Genomic DNA, 20,947 nt, shown 5'->3' on the forward strand with positions numbered 1-20,947 from the left:
CTGCAATAACAAAGTCTAACAGAAATAGGTAAAAACCCACATTGGTAGAGTTTAGCTGAATTTCATGAGTATCTGCTTTGCTTTTTGAACTTGGGATTAAAATTGTTTTCTTCTAATGTTTCCCCTTGCATGCTTCAAAGTCTTTTACTTTCAAAGAGCATGTAATTCATCTATTTTTCCAAAATAATGGGAAAAACTTTCTATGTAAGCAATAAAAAATATTTTCAGAAAATAAATAATTCTGGTACTGTTTCTAGGACAACCAGGGGAGTAAAATAAGATGTAAAACAGCAGCTGTGAAACTGGTGTAAAATTTCATATGATTCTAGAAAGAGCTATTATCTTTAAAAATTGTAGTGTGATATTTGGCATTGGAAAGCTTGATGGCCTGATGCGGGCCATATTTAAATAGATAAACTGGGAAGTGTATGGTTGCTGGCTTGATGTTGACAGTTTAATATAAGAATAAAATGGAAGGTTTTAGAACAAAATGTAATATCCTCCTTTTTTCCAGGCATAATTCAGTGTTTTCTGTGGTAACTGGAATGGCAAGGCTTATACATAAGCTACTCTTTCTTTGGAAGTGGTACCATTAGGTAACACTTCTTGTTCAAACTAGTTCAAACTATGCATTATCTTTGTTGTTTTTCTAGATGTATCCAGTTGATCAGACAAGCTAAAAAAAATGGCAAACTGAAAATGACTGTTATTTCTACCCTGCCTGTTCATAGCAGCTCTCCCAACTTCCCTGGGGGGAATTTCATGATTTTTCCAGTCATCCCTATAAATAGATAAAGTTCACTGGACACATTCAGAAAATAAGTCTAATGCAATGCACACTCACCCAATTCATCTCTCGTCCCAGTGGCTCATGGCTCATAGTTAGAAGTCTTGGAATGGGGCAGAGGAGGAGTTGAGGCTTGGGGGAGAGGTTGTGGCTGGCTGCCCCATTTTCCCACCCTGATCATTTCTTCCTCCTTCCCCCCAGCTTGCAAGGTAGCATAAAGCTTCACTGACATTGCAGCCTGGGAAAGAGATAAGACAGAGCCACAAGGCTGATAAAGAAAGATGTACTGCAATTCTGGAACCAAATACTGATTTCAACTCATGGATAGCCATTGGTCCTTGGAATCTGGGGGCCGAACCTCACTTGCGGTCAATTGGCCTCACTTGCAGGTGACCCAGCAAGAAAGATCCTTTTTGTAGGGCCCTTCTCTGCCTAACGGAGTTTAGAAAAGCAAGCTATTGCCACAGCAGCCGGATCCTCTCCCAGGCACAGCCAAACAGCAGCCCCTACATTCTTCCAATTCCATGGACAGGGGCAAACTCCTAGAATGGCTCTCATGAAGCTTTTCATATCAGTTACTTGTTCAAATGACTTAGAAAGAAAGCACCTTGTATTGTACTGATAATTTTTCCATCCATGAAATGTTTGGAAGATGCGTATAACATTACATACACTTTAAAACATAAAGGCAAACCCAAGCGCAGTAACATATGTGATCCCAGCACTCAGGAATTTGAGGTTCTAGATCTCAAGTTTGAGACCAGCCTGGCCTATATAGCAACACCCTGTCACAAAACAAAATGAAATGCAACACAACAAGTGAACATAGCAGATGCATATTCTAAAAACCATAAATGGGGATGTGCTACAATATATAAATCATTAACATAACTTTTCTACTTATTAATATGTTTCAAAAATCACCAGATTAATATATATATATATAATCTGCATAATCACTTTCCAAAGCAAGTGCAGTTTATTGTAAGTATAGACCACAATTTAACCAAGGTTCTCCACTTGTTCTTTTTGATCATTTCTATTCTTTTAATATAAAAATGCCACAATGAAAAAAATTAGTTTTAGAAAACGATAGCAATGTTGTAGGTAATGAAATTCAAGAATTCCAGTTTTTGTGCAAATTCACTAAACAGTAAGAAAGCCGTTTGCCTCTTGTCAGTTATGGGCTATTACCCCATGAAAGCCAGAGAGGATTGATTTTTCCCTGCCTCACAGCTATTTTTGACTAGGCTCACAGAATTTGAAAGTGACATCCAGACATTGTGAATTTTCTCCCATTTAAAAACTTAACACTAAATCTCTTTAAACAGTGTCAGAGCACATTAGATCAAGAATACAACCACTTGCTCCCTGATAGGAATGCTGCTAATGCCACCAGGTTCTAATAGGGAAACAAAAATGACCAAGGACAGAGTGTGTGGCTGCACATTCAACTTTCTCCTTGTAGCAGGTTAACAGAGCACCCTGATGTGTCAGGGTGCTTTAAACTGTGTTGTTTAATGCATTAGTCATATTGTCTCCAATATTCTGATGGCGCTGTCCAATCCCACATAGGCTGACAATTATACCAATACTGTATTCGTACAGACACAGATGTTTCTACTGTGAGCCTCACCATTTCACTGAGAAGTGATCAGGGAAGGTATTATCATTCCACATCAGTGATCATGGCAGAATGAAAACTGAGTGGATACTCCATTACAATAGCAGGAAGAGGCTGAACCAGGACTGGAGCTTGGGTTTCTGGCCATTTGCCTGAAGTTCTTGGACACTCAGTGTATACTCCCTACCTTCACTTTAAAAAAAGTCTGGCTCAATCATCTATCAGGTTCTTCAACAGACTCTTTCCTTTTATTTCTGTGTCTCATAAACAATACGCTGTCAGGTGTTTCCTTTTCTACTTGCAAACTCAATCCCAAATCTGTTCTGTTCTCTCCATCTCCACCACATACATCTCTGGACAAGCTAACATCACATCTCACCTGAATGATGGCAACACCTGACTACCTGGCCACTACTTCTCATCCTCACATTCCCATGATATATTTTCTAGGAAGTAGCTAAGTGGTGCTCCTAAAACATACACCAAATTTTACTCCTTCACTACTCAGAGTGCCTTCAAGTCCAGACTCTTCCTCCTAGCTACCAATACAACCAAGCCACGTTGATCTAGCCTCTCCCTGTCTCTGGTCTACTTCTCCTATCTTCCAACCACTCTTACCTGCACAGTGTGTCACAGTGGTGGCTTGGCTTTCTATTACTAGATTCTACTTTTTTCATTCTTGTCCTAGAATCTCTCATAAGCTGATGCCCACTGTTGCTTCCCACCAGCTCATTTTGTCATCCAGATCTTGGATGTGAACACCCAGTGGGAAGGAACCTTTTGTCAGTCTCTTCCACATTGTCCTGTGTTATCTGGTCACAGCATATACTTCGTTTTCATGTCAGTCTGATTCACTCACCACCATCCCACTTTTACAGTATTTCTGTATCAGTTTATTAGGAGCCTGGCACTGTTAACTAATCCTCATAGTGACCCTTATACATTTCTCTCAAATGAGGTACTAGAGGAACAGAAATTCCCTCAAGGTAAGGCTTGAGACTCCTCACTCTTGGTCTTGTCTATCTTGTTAAATGCTGAGTGCCTACTGTGTAGAATAGTGCCAGTACCAAGTAGGAACTCAATAAATGCTTGCTGAAATACTGTGATTTCTTTTTTTAAAATAAGTTTTTTTTTTTATTTTGAAAATACTGTACAGAGGGGTTACAATCACATGAGCAAGGTAATGAGTATACTTCTTTTTTTTTTTTTTGTCGGTTGTGGGGCTTGAACTCTGGGCCTGGGCGCTGTCCCTCAGCTCTTTAGCTCAAGGCGAGCGCTCTACCACTTGAGCTACAGCGCCACTTCCGGTTTTCTGGTGGTTTATTGGAGATAGGAGTCTCACGGTCTCTCCTGCCCGGGCTGGCTTTGAACCACGATCCTCAGATCTCAGCCTCCTGAGTAGCTAGGATTACAGGCGTGAGCCACCAGCACCCGGCTCATGAGTATATTTCTTATCAAGCATTGATGCCTCCTCCTTTGTTTTTGCCCTACCATCCCTTCCCTCCTACCTCCACAACCACATTCCCCCCCTCATCCCCACTCCCACACCCTCCCCCTAAATTGTAAAGTTTGTTTTTCAACATAGAGTCTTATACATTTCATTGTTGTAATGGGTCAACCTGTATCCCTATTTAAACAATTTGTTTTTTCCCTTCCCCTCCATAAATTATACCAACATCAAATACAGTGAAAACAGGGGTTAAACCCTGGAGGAGGGACATACAAAACAACAAAAAAATCACATGGTACCATATAAATACGTTAGAAAAACAATGGCAAGAAAGAAAAAACACTTGTGTCCTTATCTTGGGGTTCATTTCACTTAACATCAACTTATCTGACTTTTTCTGCTTGTCTCAGATATAGTTATTGCAAATAAGGGAAACCATGGGATCTATGTTTCTTTGGGCCTGGCTTACTTCACTTAATATAATTTTTTCCAAGTCTTTCTATTTCCTAACAAATGAGGCAATGTCATTCTTTCTGACAGAGGCATAGAATTCCATTGTGTATATATACCACATTTTCTTGATCCATTCATCTACTGAGGGGCATCTGGGTTGGTTTCATATCTTAGCTATGGTAAATAATGCTGCAATAAACATAGTTATGCTGATAGCTTTAGTATGGTATTGTTTGTGATTATTTGGGTAAATGCCCAAAAGTGGGATTGCGCCCTGAGGAACCTCCATACTACTTTCTAAAGTAGTTGAACAAGTTTGCACTCCAACCAACAATGCAGTAGGGTTCCCGTCTGTCCACATCCCCTCCAGCATCTGTTGTTATTAGAGTTTTTTTTGGGGGGGGGGATTTTTTCTTTATTGTGAGAATACCGTACAGAGGAGTTACAATTACATGGGCTGGATAATGAGTACATTTCTTATCAAGCATTGTTGCCTCCTCATTGTTTCCCCTTCCAATCCCTTCCAACAGTCCCCCCTTCCCCCACCCAATCCTCCCCCCACTCCCTACCAAAGTTGTTAAGTTCGTTTTTCAACATAATGACTTGTACATCTCATTGTTGCAATGGGTCCACCTGTATCCCTAGTTAAACGATTTGTTTTTTTTCCCTTCCCCTCCAGAAATTATACCAACATCAAAAACAGTGAAAGTATGGGTTATACTGTGGGGGAGGGACATACAAAGCAACATAGAAATCATCTTATTAATATGATAGAAACAATTGCATGAAAGGAAAAAAAAACAAAAACACATTTGAATATTTATCTTGGGGTTCATTCCCCTAACATCAACTTATCTGACCTTTTCTGCTTGTCTCAGACATATACTAGCTATTGCAAATAAGGGAAACCATGGGACCTATGTTTCTTTGGGCCTGGCTTACTTCACTTAATATAATTTTTTCCAAGTCTTTCCATTTCCTAAGAAATGGAGCAATGTCAATCTTTCTGATGGAGGCATGGAACTCCATTGTGTATATATACCACATTTTCTTGATCCATTCATCTACTGAGAGGCATCTGGGTTGGTTCCATATCTTAGCTATGGTAAATAATGCTGCAATAAACATAGTCATGCTGGTAGCTTTAGTGTGGTCTTCTTTGTGTTCATTTGGGTAAATGCCCAAAAGTGGGATTGCCGGGTCATAGGGTAGCTCTATGTGGAGTCTTTTGAGGAACCTCCACCCTGCTTTCCAAAGTGGTTGAACAAGTTTACATTCCCACCAACAATGAAGTAAGGTTGCCTTCTGTCCACATCCCCTCCAGCATCTGTTGTTATTAGAGTTCTTGATTATAGCCATTCTAACTGGGGTGTGGTGGTATCTCATTGTTGTTTTGATTTGCATTTCTTTTATGGCTAGAGAGGTTGAACATTTCTTAATGTGTCTATTGGCCATCCTTCTTTCCTCTTCAGAGAAGTTTCTCTTTAAGTCTTTAGCCCACTTATTTATTGGGCAGTTGTTTCTTTGAAGATTTGTTTTTGGGGGATTTAATTTTTTTAAGTTCCAGGTATATTTTAGATATGAGACCCTTGTCTGTTGTATGGCTAGTGAAGATCTTCTCCCAATCTGTGGGCTTTCTACTGATCTTGTTAGCTATGTCCTTTGTCATGCAGAAGCTCTGCAACTTCATGCAATCCCATTTGTCCAACCTTTCTTTGATTTGTTGTGTTTCTGGGTCTCTATTGAGAAAATTTCGGCCTGTGCCAAGGAGACCTAGGGTCTCTCCTATTCCGTCCTGTAATGTTTTCAGGGTGTTTGCTTTGATTCAGAGGTCTTTGATCCATTTGGAGTTGATTCTGGTGCAGGGTGATATATAAGGGTCTAGCTTTAGTTTTCTACAAGTGATTAACCAATTTTGCCAGCACCATTTACTAAAGAGGCTGTCTTTCTTCCATTCTATTTTTTTAGCTCCCTTATCAAAGATTAGATGGCTCTAGGTCTAGATTCCACCTCACCCCAGTTAGAATAGCTATAATCAAGAACTCTAATAACATCAGATGCTGGAGGGGATGTGGACAGAAGGAAACCATACTGCATTGTTGGTGGGAGTGCAAACTTGTTCAACCACTTTAGAAAGTAGTATGGAGGTTCCTCAAAAGACTCCACATAGAGGGGCTGAGAAGGTGGCTCAATGGTAGAGTGCTTGCCTTGCATGCATGAGGCCCTGGGTTCGATTCCCCAGCACCACATAAGCAAAAAGAAAAAAGCCGGAGTGGCGCTGTGGCTCAAGTGGTAGAGCACTAGGCTTGAGCTGAAGAGCTGAGGGACAGAGCCCAGGCCCAGAGTTCAGGCCCCACGACCAGACACACCCTCCTCAAAAAAAAGACTCCACATAGAGCTCACCTATAATCCAGCAATTCCACTTTTGGGCATTTACCCAAATGATCACAAACAATACCATACTAAAGCTACCAGCATAACTATGTTTATTGCAGCATTATTCACCATAGCTAAGGTATGGAACCAACCCAGATGCCCCTCAGTAGATGAATGGATCAAGAAAATGTATATATACACAATGGAATTCTATGCCTCCATCAGAAAGAATGACATTACCCATTTGTTAGGAAATGGAAAGACTTGGAAAAAATTATATTAAGTGAAGTAAGCCACGCCAAAGAAACATAGGTCCCATGGTTTCCCTTATTTGCAATAGCTAGTATATGTCTGAGACAAGCAGAAAAGGTCAGATAAGTTGATGTTAGGTGAAATGAATCTCAAGATAAGGACATAAGTGGTTTTTCTTTCTTGCTATTGTTTGTAACATAGTTATAAGGTAATTTTTTTTGTTGCTATGTATGTCCCTCCCCCAGGGTTTAACCCCTGTTTTCACTGTATTTGATGCTGGTATAATTTGTGGAGGGGAAGGGAAAAAACAAATTGTTTAAATAGGGTTACAGGTGGACCGATTGCAACGAGATGTATAAATCGTTATGTCAAAAAATGAACTTTACAACTCTGGAGGCGGGGGTGGGAGGAGTAGGGGACGGGGTAGTGGGAGATGGGAAGGGATGGGAAGGAGAAACAAAGGAAGAGGCAACAATGCTTGATAAGAAATGTACTCATTACCTTGCTCATGTAATTGTAACCCCTCTGTAAAGTATTTTCACAATAAAAAAGCATATTAATAAAAATAGAAATGTACTCATTACCTTACTTATGTAACTATAACCCCTCTGTACAGTATCTTTACAATAAATATATATATTTTAAAAAACAGAAAAAGGGCTGGGAAGCTGGCTCAATGGTAGAGTGCTTGCCTCGCATGCATGAGTCCCTGGGTTTGATTCCTCAGCACCATATAAGCAGGAAAAGCTGGAAGTGGTGCTATGGCTCAAGTAGTAGAGCACTCGTCTTGAGCACCCAGGCCCAGAGTTCAGGCCCTATGGCCAAAAAAAAAAAAAAAGACAAAAAAGAGATATAAATAAGATAATTAGTTCTCCAACTCTCTACAGGCAGGAAACCCAGTGAAAAAGCTGCAAGGATAACAATAAGGTAGAGTGACCAACTCACCCGAGAGTGCCTGGGACTTTCCTGATCTTAATAGTGAAAGTTCTGCAATCCAGAAAACCCTGAGTCAGCTTCCAGGAGAGTGTATTCTACAGTGGTATCTTTATGTAGCCAAGGGGAAAAAAAACAATGAGGGGTTTCCAGAGGGCAGAGTCCAGATCCATGTGAACAAAAGACTTAGACTTATTTCCAGGCAGCAGATCAAGGCTCAGAAAAGCACTTCCAATCCCTCTGAGGTTGATAGGGTATCAGAACTGCCAAACCCCACAGCTGACAACTTTGACTTACCTTCCTTAAAAGTAATGGTTTCATGTTTCCCTCACTGATGTGTCAGAAAAAGTTAGGACCCATTTAGAATTTTTGCAAAGATGTCTTATGATATGTATATAGTATAATATATTAATATAATAATATATCTTATGATATATATACTATAATATATTAAAATAGAATTTATCTTAATGACATATTATTATCAACCACCTCCATTTCCCTGTGAAGGAAAAGGAAAAGTTGTCAGATGTATTTCTAAATAACTATCTGGAGATGAAGGCCTGCTGGCTTGTTCCTGGTTGCCTTCACATTTATGACTCACAACAGATTGTATTAGATTTGGTTACTTGGGAGAAATTTGGTATGAGCTATCTCTATGTGTACTGTTTGCACTAGCAAGCTCAGTGGTGTGGTGTAGTGTGCACCTTACCTCTTTTCCTATCTATACTAATTTTCTCTCACTATGTATAACTGCCATGGTTTAAGATAACTGAACCACAAAACAAAGGGAACTTGGATTCCCTGAGATGTTATCTAGTGGAGAGCTTATAAGATGTGATGTAAGAGGAATATAACTCTGTGTATTAGTAAGCTATGAGATTTGGAGATTTCTTCTTATAGCAACCAGCAATAATTACTCTATTATGAAAGAATAAGGAAATGAAAATCTAAAGTCCACTGTACATTTCTCTTAGCTCAGAATCAGCAACTAGTTTAAAATTACATCACTTCACTGGCATTAGGATTTGCCATATGTGTTTTGTTGACTTAGCTTGAATCTCTTGGCTCGAAATTGAACAATAGAAAGAGAAAAGAGATGCTAGGTTGAAATTCATGTCATGGAATATCATTGGATGTTCCAAAATTTAACAGCAGAGGTCAAGAACATAAAATATTCTTATATGGGAATCTCACAATAACAAGGAGGTTTCCTGGTTTGTTCACTCCGCCTGCTTGCCAGACAATTACAGCACTCCCCTTCCTACAGTTCCAGTACCTATGGTAAGTCACAGGTAAGAAGAAGAAAAAGGATGAGCGCAGTGTAAGACAGATTTGGAGGAGAGAGAGAGAGAGAGAGAGAGAGAGAGAGAGAGAGAGAGAGAGAGAGAGAGAGAAAGGGAGAGATTACATTCACATAACTTTTATGATAATGTATTATTATACTAACTCATTAGTTATTGTTGTTGATCTCTTACTATTGCCTAGATAATAAATGAAACGATCACAGGCATGAATATATAGGAAAAATAATCTAAATAGAGTTAAAAATAAATAAATAGAGTTTGGTGTTATCTGGTATCCACTGGAGGGAAGGGTCTTAGAATATGGTCCCCACAGATAAAGGGTAAACAACTATATTCCCTTCCATTTCCCAAAGTAGCTCCCTCCCTACTCCTGTGGTTATTCTTTGCTGACTCCCAGAGGACCCATTCACAAAGTATGATGCATTTCCTTCTCACTTGGTAAAACAAACATTAAACTCAGGATAGTTAATACCAGCTCTAAGAGCATGCTGGGAGTTTAAACAAGCTCAGAAGTCTTGCTGAGGCAAAGATTTTAAATGTGTCTTAAAGCCCTAATCAGGTCCTTAGCAAGCAATGAGAATGAACCTGCTCCCAAAAGCATTGACCTGGAAGTGTGTCTTTGTTGCTTAAATTATGATTACAACTCTCCAAGTTGCATTTTATTAATGAATTCTAAATGGAAGTGTTTATCTCAGGAGGAAGTACTGTTTTCTTCCTCTAAATCCCCAATGACACACTAAACACACTAATTGATATGAGGCTGACTTTTAGGAGACAGGAAAGCCCTGAGGCCTTTGTCACATTGACAACTGTAGCTAGAGTCATTACGGGCCTGTCAAATCAGGGCTGGAAACAGACTGCTCTCATTTCTCAGCATCCCTGGAGTGCATGGCTTACTTGCTTTCAGCTGCTCCTGGGAAAGAGCTTTCCTCTTTCACTAGGACTTATTACCTGCCATAGGGACTTTGCAGGGCTCTGGGAAGCACCCCATCTTTTCTGCTTTATGAAAAATTTCTTATCAGTTTTATGCACTGATTCTGGTTTCATCAATAAGAGTCATTTGAATAAAGAAGACTAGGCAGTCAGTCCTCTCTTCAAAAATGGGGTAAACTAAGGCAAGAGAAACAATTCAATGGTAGAGCAATTGTTTAGTATACATGAGACCCTGCATTCAATCCTCATCGCAAAAGAGAGAATGGGAGGAAGAGCGAGGGAGGGATGAAGAGAAAGAGAAAGAAAAAGAAAAGGAAAGAAAGAAGGAAGGAAAGGGGAGGAAGAAAGTGATAGATTAAAAGCAGGATAAACTGCAACACATGTAACATTTATAGAAAACTAAAGATCTATCCTTAATTCATAAAAAGAATATACAAATAAAGAACAAAATACTTAATAGAATAATTGAAAATCTTGCTCCCTCCAAAGAGAGGGCCATGGAAATATGAAATACCAATGGCCAATGGAAATTTTGTGTTAGACAAATTAACTTTATTAGCAAGCAAAAGAAAATACATGAGATATAATATAAATGCTATGAGAAAAAAACAGCTCTTTACCTTCAGTCAAATTAGAAAATATTTTACTTTTTATAGTACTACATACAAGGAACATGGACATTTTTTTCAAACACTGAAGCCACAGCAGAGGCTATTAGAAGACTATTTGGAAATATCCAAGGTCTCAAAACTGTGACTACCCACTATCACTCACAGGAATTTATTCTAAGGAAATAAATATAAATATATTAGAAAATTACATAAAGGATGTTTAAAAGATAATAAAATTGATAAACAGCAAAAATCTAACAATGGAGAATTGGCTAAATGAATTACGGAGCATCTATAGAACTGAATACAATGGAGCCTTTTAAGGATGTTCTAGAGTAGTTAATGATACTGATGAGAGTACTGATATTCTAGACTAGCTTAAGCTATGAGAAAGTTTCTGATTATTGTTAAAGTAGAAATGGCAAATTATAAAACAGCATTAACCCAATTTTGGAAAAGAAAACACTATTTACATAAAATACACTGAGAATGTTTAATGATTGTATGATGGTGGGTTTGTGTGTGTGTGTGAGAGAGAGGTTTTTGTATTTTTCAACATTTTTTAACTAAGAAATGTATATTCCTTTAATACTATGAGGAAAAGGTGTATTTATATATAAGAGCTAGCTAGCCAGATTTTCTTTTAACATTGGACATCTCTGAGAAAGCTTGGGAACAGTCTCTCACATAGCCACTTTTACCAGTTTCCTAGCTTGCATGTTTTTTAAATTACCAAAAGCCTTCCAATTGATGAGGGTTATGGAGATGGGGGGAAGGAGAAAGGCTGTCTTTGAGGGTGTATGCTAGCTGGAGTGGATTGGGCTGAGAGAGAGGTGAGTGAGGATGAATATGGCTTAAGTAGATGGTTGACTTGTATGAAAACAGAACAATGAAATTATTTTAGTAAGGAGGAAAGGGAAAGGGAGAGACAGAGAGTAAGTGAGATTGATTGGAATACATGTGTGGAAATGTCACATATGAAATAGTCAACAAATGGACATAGTCAAACAACGCAAGGAAACATTTAGATGTTTGAAAATGAGAACATTTAGACCAGATGACCTTGAACCCCTCTGCTAACCTAAGATTTGACTTCAGCTTTCATCCTTTCACACAAAACAATCAGAGAGGAGTCCTGTTTATTGCATGGAGTGGCATTTTAATTCTACCCATAAGTTAACAGTCTACCTCATTGACTTAGATTATAGCACTAATTAAGTGCTTGGCATTTTTGAGCCATGGGTATTTATGAGCCATGAAAATAGAGGCCAACATGTCACAAGGCCAAAACAATTTTATTAGTTTCTCCTTCCCTACAACAGGTTTCTATATTCACAAAGATAAAGATAAAATAAGAAATGTAGTTGGTACCATTTATTATGTGTGTATTTCGTCAGATAGCAAGTACCTTCTACTGATCTTGACAACCAGAGAACAATTCATTCAGGCTAATTTTTTTTCTCTTAGGTTTTATTTAGCAACGTGTTCAGTCTCCAGGCTGCTCTGAACAGCCTTATGATTTGATTGTCTGATCCGGGAACATTACTCATTAAAAATAGATGCACGAAGAGCTTTGGAGATTGAAGTTTCATGTTTTATTTGTTGAAAAGAAAGAGGTCATGTCAACTAATCAACTTCAACATACACAAATGCAATCCCTAGACTCCGAATGCATCCACTAAAGAAGAAATGACAAGACCAACTCGTTAACAAGTCCTAAGGGAGAAGGGAGGTTTCCTGGATTTCTGAGTAAGGTTGAGTTCTAATGAGATCAAACTGACCAACCAAATGGCCTCACTATGGTTCTGAGCCCTGTTAGAGGGAATACTATAGGAGTCCTGACTTTAGAGTATTTTATTCTAGGAGCCAAGGTAGTTAAATTGTGTTGGTTTAACATTCTGTTTACACAGCAAAAATGGGAAAATGATTCTTTCTGGAGGAAACTGACTTTTCATTGTCCACTGTGTTAGTGTGACCAACAGTAAAATATCAATTTAAAGGATTGATTTTGACTCATTGTTTCAAATGTCTCAGTCCAATGCTAAATGTGGGCCTGTGGTGAGACAGAACATCATAGGGACAGGAGGGCATGACAGAGCAAAGCTTCTTACCTCTCAGCAGTCCGGAAGGAATGAGCATGGATAAGGCCAATACCCTTGTAGGGCACACCCATCAACCTACATCCTCAAGGCAAGCTATAACTACTAGTTTCTATCACTTCCTGATAATGCCATCAAAATTACAAATTGATTGTCTCATGGATGAGGTCTGAGCTCTGATGATCCAATTACATCCCCAAAGCTCCAACAGCTAGCAACCCATCCTTTAACCCATGAGCCTTCAGGAGACATTTCGGATTCTGGTCATAACTTCTTCAGTGTACTTTTGTCATATAATATGGAGTGAAGTATGGAAGGAAAAGCGTAGGGTTTTCAAAGTAAAAACAAAAAAAATTTCAGTCTAGCTGTCAGTAATTTTGTGACTTTGATGAGAAATTTTGCAGCTTTGTATTTTGTTAATTTTTAAAATGGAAGGAAAAAGTATATCTGTCTCATAGTTATTATGAGAAGGAAATGAAACCAGCAACTTGTTTAGAATTTGTTTTGTTCTAGAAATGATTTAAGGCAACTTATAAGTAAAGCTCTGTTAAAAGCATCCACAATAATATACATACACTCACCATACTATATATACACACAGACACATGACATGCACACTATATGCCAGTGTGGCATACATTGAAAATCTGCACAAAAGATGAATGGAAAACAAAAGTGGCAACATACACTGAAGAGAACAGGGAGAATAAAATTATCAATGAGATATAAAGTTGATTATAATACTTGGAGCAGATAGAAAAAAAGGAAGAAAAGAGACACTTCATGTTGCCCCAAATATAAAAGGAACCAATTGTCAACCCCCCCCCCAAAAAAAAACCCCCAAAGCTAGTAAGTGAGTGGTATTGGTTTCAAAGACAAGGTAGAAATTTCTTCCATGTAAAGAAGGTGGTATGAGGCATTGGTCAGTATTTTTTTTATTGTAAAAATGCTGTATAGAGGGGTTACAGTTACATGAATAAGGTAATGAGTACATTTCTTGTCCAGCATAGTTACCCCTCCTTTGTTTTTCTTCTACTAGAAAATGATCTTACAGTCATTACATTGATGAGCTCCATGAGTATTCATTACATTAACATTTAAAGAGTAGAATGGGATCAACAAAGAAGAAACAGCATGTAGAAGTTGCTTCAATGTGTTTTGAGGTCTGTATGCATATGATGGTTTTGCCCATTGAGATGAGCACACAGACTGCATGTGCTTCAAGCAATTTGTATACAAAACATGAGAATGTACATCAATGAGTCCATAAGGGACAAGACACCGTAGAGCTGTGCATAGTGGCTCCTTGGCCATCTCTAACACATACCAGCAATCTTGCTTCTGTCCTCATTTATGGGAGTGTCATGGATGGAAAGTGGATATTAAGAAACTTGATAGACTTAGACCTAATAAAAATGTGTTCAGACACACCTGCATTTTAATAAGCAGCTCTTGAAGAATCAAAATATAAAAGGCACTAAGGAATGGGCTTTACTGGGGATGTTTTTTCCAAATGGTGACAGGAGATGGGTACATTCTTTGTCATCTAATGAGCAATCCATCAAAGTTATGTATGCATCAGAAACCACATCTCTATGGTGAGTTTAAACATCTAAACCTAATAAGCCTTTTTCCCTTTCGATGTTCAAGTTTTGAGAAAAGTTTATTGTTTTATAAGGAAGACACCTTTGCTGACTCTATATCCCACGACAACTGTTGCTAACAGAATGCTCTGCTTTTGTCCTTAACAGATCTACACAGTTCCCAAGAGCAACACATCATTCACTAGCTATTTTCAAATTGATTTTCGTTTCTGTGAAAATCTCTTAACCTCCATTTTTGTAAAGTTTCTTCTAATTAATGCTTATTATTTTTTAAAAAATAAACCCACAATTTTAATCGTTAAGTAAATGAATGCTCTGAAAATCAAATCGATTTGGAGTTACAAAAGAAAAGGAATTCTTCAAACAGTGAAGGTAGCTTTGGAAAGACATTGCTACCTGAAAAGTTGGCCATATACCTTTCGTGTTTGGTCTATGAATGCATAATAATGTTATGATTAGATGCTGTTGTGGTACTATTATGTATAGGGTCATAAGAAACAAGATGATAGATTTGCTATCTTTTTGCGTGTGCAGTGTGTGTTGGTCCTAGGGCTTGAATTCAGAGCTTGAGTTGTGCCCTGAGCTTCTTTGCTCAAGGCTAGTTTTCTACTGCTTGAGCTATAGATCCATTTCCGGCTTTTTGGTGGCTAGTTGGAGATAAGAGTCTCAGGGATTTTCCTACCGTGGCTGTCTTTGAACCACAATCCTCATCAGATTTCAGGCTCCTGCGTAGGTAAGATTACAAGCATGAGCCACCAGTGCCCAGTCCTATCTTATCTTTTATCCTCTGTACTGACAGGGTCTTCAGGTGATGGAGATGATAGTTATCTACCTGCTACTCTCAAAGTCCTTTTATGTCAAAAGGAAATACCAATAGCTTAGTTACTTTAGACTGAGCCTATGTGCTCAATTGGAATTTATGAATATTAAAAAGAACAAAATTCTTATCATTTTAGATCTTTATATTCATCTAATTAAATATTGATTTTTAAGGGTTTGAGATGGGGTCTCCTGTGAGGAGTGTTGGGCTGGGTTATAGCTCAGTGGAAGAGCACTTGCCTAGTATGCTTGAGGTTCTGGGTTCTAGCCTCAGTGCTGGAACAAAAAAAAAAAGAATGTAGTTTTTAACCAGCATTTTGATTCCTTTTACCTAGAGAAATCACTTCACAAAGAGAAAGTGAAAGTTCTTAAAACCATTAAATGGAAACATTTATTGGTTGACTACATTCTTCTAATTCCCCAAAGCTTTGGTGAATATCTAAAGAACCAATCAAAGAGAGTTTTCAACTGGTGACTCAGTTAATGACCAGATGGGAGGCTACTGAATGTTTCAATCACTCTGGGATGAATAAAGGATTTGTCAATTGAGGTCTAATCAGGGGAGGAAAGGAGAGAGAGAGAGAGAGAGAGAGACAGAGAGACAGAGAGACAGAGAGACAGAGACAGAGATAGAGAGAGAGACAGAGAGAGACAGAGAGAGAGACAGAGAACAGTAATTTAAACAGACAAAATTTAATATAAAGAATTATTGCAACCTGGAAATGGTGGTATGGCTTAAGTGGTAGAGCACCAGCTATGATTAAAATATTATCATAATCAGATGCTAGTGGTACACCTATAATCCTAGGATTATAGGCTGAGATTGTTGGAATTGTGGTTCAAGGCCAGCTCCAGCAGGGGGAAAAAGTTCCTGAGATCTGTTCTCAATGAAGATTTGGACACAGTATCGTGCTTCTGTTGTCCTAGCTATTGGGAAGCCTAATGTAGGTACATAATACCTAGGTGCAAGACCAGGCAGAGAAATGAGATCCTATCTCAAAAACAACAAGCAGAAATCTGGGAGAGAGTGAAGGAATGGATGACAGTGTCCACAAAGAAATGTATTAATTCCCTCACTTATGTAACTGTGACCCCTAACTCCTCACCTTTATAATAATAACAGTTAAAAAAATAACAAGCAAAAATTAGGATTAGAGGCATGGCTAAGCAGTAAAATGCCTGTCTAGTAAGTTCAAAATCAGGAGTCCAAACTCCAGTACTACCACCCAAACAAATTATCAGTGTATTATCATAGGACACTATCCAAAAAGATGGAAAGATGACTCCAAAGGTATCATGAGGCTGAGGTACTCAGGAAGGATAAATTTGGGATGGTCTGGAGCTCAGCTCTTGTTGGAGAAAATATGGTTCAAACTCATTGTAAAGCAGAGAATCTTGTTGGGTTGCCAGTTCTACCTTGACCGTAGGATCTTGGCAAGCAGGAGCTAATCCTGTGATATGCAGGTGAGTAGAGAAGCAGGCAGATGCATAGAAGGAGTTGGAGGTTAGATTTTTTGGTGTTCACCGTGGGGGTCCGGGGGGATATGGAAGGTTGTCACCTAGCCTCAATGAGACTAAAAGGTTACTGCGGGACTACAGGTATGCAGTGGAGGCAGAATACCACCAGGCCTCTAACACACACCCCAATGCCTCATCAACAGATTGCAGTAGTGACTAGAAAAACAAATTGGAGCAGCCAGAACCAGGTAAACAAGCCACCTCTCTCCTAGTGTCTTTGCAGCGCCCTCTACTGATAATGCTTATGACATTCACTGCAAAGCAGATTCTAGTCCATTACCGCAGAGCAGGTACTGAAGGGGGATTTGGGATCTGGGAGACAATGCATTGATCATTGGCTTATTTATGGCAAAACAGAGTATATTCTAAAAGCAGCGGGAAGTAGGAAAGGGGAGGGCCTGGCAGTCCCATCCCCTTTGTATGTTAAACTTGAATGACCTTTTAACTGATACACAAATCCTGTAATTTGTAGAACCCTGGACTATTTACATTATAGGATCAACACTAATGAGGCTCTGCTTGGCAAAATTGTGTCAAGACAGTCTAGACGTGTAACTAGTGGCTTATCATACAAACAGTTTGTTTCAGAAAGCATAAACAAGTAGTCTGTCATGTACTTTGTCAATACTAGAAAAATAAAAAGCCTATCAAATCAGCCAATGAAGTTGGTTGCTAGAGGTCAAACTGAAGGAAAAATAGGTTTAGTACTTTGGTTTTCAGATGGCTGATAGAGAATCGATTGCATAGTAACCGTTTGCAAGAGTTTAAAAGGTCTTTGCTCTTTGGAAAGACTGTAAGGGAAGCAGAGGTGGGTATTGGGATAACTCTAAAGGTTGGTGCTGAACAAGTCTGAGAATAAGAAATAGAAGCTTAGAGGGCCCCTCCTAGTCTTTGTATTATCATGGGAACCTAGGAACACTTCACACACAGCCATTTGTAGCCTTTCCTTGACATTGGCCTTAGCCCAACTTCAGTTGGATAGCAATGATAGGGAAGGGTGGTCCGGGCAAGACAGACGGTCAGACTAGGTCCTCACAGTCCTTAGAATTGCTATACCTCTCACACTCTTATGTATGGATTCAGGCTCTGTCTCTGTAGGCTCTTTCTGTTCCCCAGGTGCACTTGGAGCTGCATGTAACTGTGCTACAAGCTACATTCTAAATTTGGAATGCACTCTTCAAATCAAAGTAAGTAGAAAAGGCCACCATAGGGATTCATATTAAGAGCACGTGAGACATGCAATTACCTTTGGTTGGGAGCAGAAAAATAGCCCAAAACATCTTTTATTGATCATAACAGACTACATGTAATTTGTCAGAAAATAGCACATCTCATGAGTGTGGATCTTTTCAATTCTATAGACAATAAAATTCACACAAAAATGCTATAAATCCCAATAAAAAATAATTACCTAGGTAAGATCTAGAAGTGATAAAGTAATGGGAAGTTCAAACAATTTGTTCGACATATGAACTTGGATCTTTTCAAAATCCCAAACCAGGGCTGAGAAGGTGGCTCAGTGGTGGAGTGTTTGCCTCGCATTCATGAGGTCCTGGGTTTGATTCCTTAGTATCACATAAACAGAAAAAGCTGGAAGTGGTGCTGTTGCTCAAGTGGTAGAGTGCTAGCCTTGAGCTGAAGAGCTGAGGGGCAGCACCTAGGCCCAGAGTTCAGGCCCCATGACTGGCAAAAAAAAAAAATCCCAAACTATATTCACATTTATATACATGCAAACATATGCACATAGATTGTATCTATCTTGCATCTATAAATCTCTAGTATATATATATACACATTTCTCCAGAGCTCTGACTACTGAAATACTTTCCAATTCTGGAAAATCTGGGCTTGCCAGAAGTTACTGTATACAGGAAATTATTAAGAATTTTTTACAACAACCCCAAAATCCCAATATTTCTTCTAAAAGGTAACTGTGTGCTCCAAGTAGCAGACATTAACAACTTCCTATACAGTCTCTAGCAATTGAAGGGTTAAAGTTTTGAGGCAGTGACCACTTGGTGCTTCTTTAGCAGAGCAACACGTGGTGGTAATCCAAACACCTGGTTGGTTGTGTGGCTTTATAAGCCCTGCAAATCTTTAGCTCAGGGCTCTCCTCCTAGGCTCCCTGTGTCAGAGTGTAGGACGAGGCCCTAGCTACAGCCCATTTAAATAAAACCTTAAAACAGCTGTAGAGTCTAATTCTCGGAGGTCTTCTTGGTGGGGGTCCTGCGACCTGGGTATAACACAATAATCTGCAGTGATAAACTGTGCTTTAGAAAAATATTTAGCAGTCTGTGCAACATTTACTTACATTCTATTTCTATCTATCTATCTATCTATCTATCTATCTATCTATCTATCTATCTATCTATCTATCTATCTATCTATCTATTTTTATTTGAAAGCAATAAAAAAAAAAAGATGGGTTACAATTACATAAATCAGGGGAAGAGTATATTTACTTTTGGACAACATTGCCCCTTCTCTTGATCTCTCTGATTTTCCCTCCCATCCCACCCACAAGTTGTATAGTTCATTTTCAACCTAGTATCCAGTGCAAACCATTGATGCATTTGTTTACCTTTGTCTCTCTATTTCTGTGCCTCCCTTTATACTCCCAAAAACAAGAAAAAAAATAAAAGGAAAAAAGAATAATTCTTCTGTTTCCATTTCTTGGAGTCCATTTTGATTTTTCTTTTGTATCATCAGATGTACATAAGCATTGTACCTTTCTGATCCTTTCCTAAGAGTGTCCTCCTTTGGTTTCACTGTGTGTGAATGCCTAGAGACCTGTATAATTTATTATGTCCCAGTGTATTTTAGGTCCAGCTTCCACATGTGACAGAAAGCATGCACTTTTGTCTCTCTGAACTTGACTTACTTCACTTAACACGGTCTGTTCTAGTTCTATCCATTTCCCTGCAAATGACACAGTATTATTCTTTCTAATGGCTGTGTAAAGTTTCATTATGTGTAGGTACCACATTTTTTGGATCCACTCATCTATTGTAGGGCATCTGGGCTGTTTTCACAATTTGGTTATTGTGACTAGTGCAGCAATGAACATGGATGTGCAAGTGTCTTTATCATATCCTGGCTTGTTCTGGTAGATGCCCAGGAGTGATATGACTGGGTCACAGGGAAGATCTATGTTTAGTTTTATGAGGAACCTCCATACTGCTGTCCAGAGTGGTTGTATTAGTTTACATTCCCACCAACAGTGCAATAGAGTCCTGATATCTTTGCCAACAAATGTTGTTGTCCGAATTCATGATGTTGGTCAATCTAACTGGGATGATATGGAATTCAGATTTGCATTTCCTTTATGGTTAGGGATGATAAATATTTCCTCATGTGATTCTTTGCCATTCTTTTTTTTAAATTTAATTTTTTTTGTGTGTGAACATACTATACAGAGGGGTTACAATTACATGGGCAGGATAATGTGTACATTTCTTATCAAGCATTGCAGCCTCCTCCTTTGCCATTCTTATGTTTTCTTTTGAGAAGTTTCTCCTTAGCTTCTTTGCCCATTTAGCAATTTAGTTTGGGGATATTGGGCGTTTGTCAGATATAATGCTGGTAAAGATTTTCTCTCAGTCTGTTGGCTGTCATTCAAGTTTAATAACTATGCCCTTTGCTGTGAAGAAACTTTTTAGTTTGATGTACAGTCCCATTTGTCAAGTCTCTCTCCTATCTGTTGTGCCCTTGGGACTCTTTTCAAAAATTTTTTGTCTATGCCTATGAGTGCGAATGTTTCTCCTACTCCCTCTTGCAGTACTTTCAAAATTTCAGGTCTGCTGTTGAGATCTTTGGTCCACTTTGAGTTGATATTTGATATTTGGTGATAAACAGGGATCCACTTTTAGTTTTCTGCATATGGATGACCAGTTTCCCCAACATCAATTACTGAAGAGGAAATTTTTCTTCTACTGTATATCTTTGGCTCCCTTATCAAATATCAGATGTGTGTGTGTGTGTGTGTGTGTGTGTGTGTGTGTGTTATTTCTGTTGGTCATGGGGCTTGAACTCTGGGCTGGGTGCTATCTCTCAGCTCTTCACTTCAACGCTAGCACTCTACCACTTGAGCCACACTACCACTTTCAGCTTTTTCTGCTTATGTGGTGCTGAGGAATCGAACCCAGGGCCTCATGCATGCAAGGCAAGCACTTTACCACTGA

Source organism: Dipodomys spectabilis, unplaced genomic scaffold (genome assembly GCF_019054845.1).
Source record: "Dipodomys spectabilis isolate Male_0828 unplaced genomic scaffold, ASM1905484v1 ptg000045l, whole genome shotgun sequence".
In the NCBI taxonomy this organism is placed as follows: domain Eukaryota; kingdom Metazoa; phylum Chordata; class Mammalia; order Rodentia; family Heteromyidae; genus Dipodomys; species Dipodomys spectabilis.